This window comes from Poromitra crassiceps (assembly GCF_964638095.1).
Source record: "Poromitra crassiceps genome assembly, chromosome: 21".
In the NCBI taxonomy this organism is placed as follows: Eukaryota; Metazoa; Chordata; class Actinopteri; order Beryciformes; family Melamphaidae; genus Poromitra; species Poromitra crassiceps.
Window position 1 is genome coordinate 5,288,483 of NC_139638.1, and position 1,439 is coordinate 5,289,921.

The window sequence follows — 1,439 nt, forward strand, 5'->3', positions numbered from 1 at the left end:
TAACATGTTAGATGTTATAATATGATCGAAAAAAGCATACCTTTGAAAATTCAACCAAAAATAGTCCACATGTCAGGAGTGATTATTTCGTTTCCAACTTCCTGGAAGTAGACAGACTGAAAATGCTTACTGTTCAAAAGCAGTGACCTCTAGTGGATTTTTTTTTGCATAGCATACCTCAACAGAGTGGTAGAGATGGCTCAATAAGGTTGAGTTAAGTTCACATTTTTCAATAAGAAATAGTGACTTAAAATCATGGGCGAAGTTTGCGTTGTTCAGGGGGTGCGCTGCACCCCCTACTGGCCGTAGCCAAAATGCATAGGGATTTAAATAGCCTATCTATTTAATTATAGCACAGAAGTAATAATTTATTAATTGTAATGCCTTGCTCTAGATAAATGGTCGAATAATTGTGTGACGGTGATTATTTTCAATGTTTATTATATAACAATATTATTCTGGTCTAAATTCCATTACAGTGGAATGGCAGCCAGATGCAACCGCCTGCAGGGGCATCATCACTGGCGCATATGCACCCATGACAGGCAATTACAACACTGTACATTTAAACGTAAGCTACACTGTTCAGTGCTCAAGCACCCATATCTCTCTCCTTTCAGCAACTTTCTCACTTGTTTAGCCTATGGGCGATGTCGAAGCCACCGGCACCGGGAGGCATTATTATGAAACCCACAACCCCGACGGAGAGTATCCTCCGCTACATGTGTGGGGGGCATGTGATTTGTGAGGGGACAGTGCAGGGTGAAAGGCCATGTTCTAAGCCCCACCCCAAGATGAGACGTTGACTCTTGGAGTTTAGTTCCCATTAAACCATTTAAAATATAATGTTCTAGGCTTTAGCGCTCCTTCATCCTCCATTTATTTTTATTTTTCCATTATATAAGTCCTGCAAATCAGACATTCAAATATCGAATGGAAAAACACCACAATGTCATCTGACTGAATAGGCTACTACTCATAAGATACAGCCAGTACATTTCCAGTTTTGCACCTCCCTCCTTTGTCTTGTCCTCCCTGTGGAGCCCTAACATCACTTTACATGACTATGTGTGATGTTTTAATATCTATAAATACAGATGCAAGCTCTGCCCTGTTCCTTTTAGAGAGCATCTGCTGCTGCCCTGCGGTTTCTTTCAAGGTCTTCACAAGTTTTTTTCTTAGTGATTAATTCACACGTCAATATTTTTTTAACCTATATCAGTCAATGTAACCGTGCATACCAACGCCAAAGTTTTGTTGAACGATATATTGCGGTGATTTTGTTGTTGTTGTTTTTCAGGACCATGATTGATTTTTCAGAAATTCGCTTCTGACGTGAAGACATCTGTTGCTGTAATTGACAGGTGGGGCAAAATTTTCATTGCATTTCCGTGCAGTATATTTGCATCGCTCTTGGTATGTAAACGGTCTTTAGTATG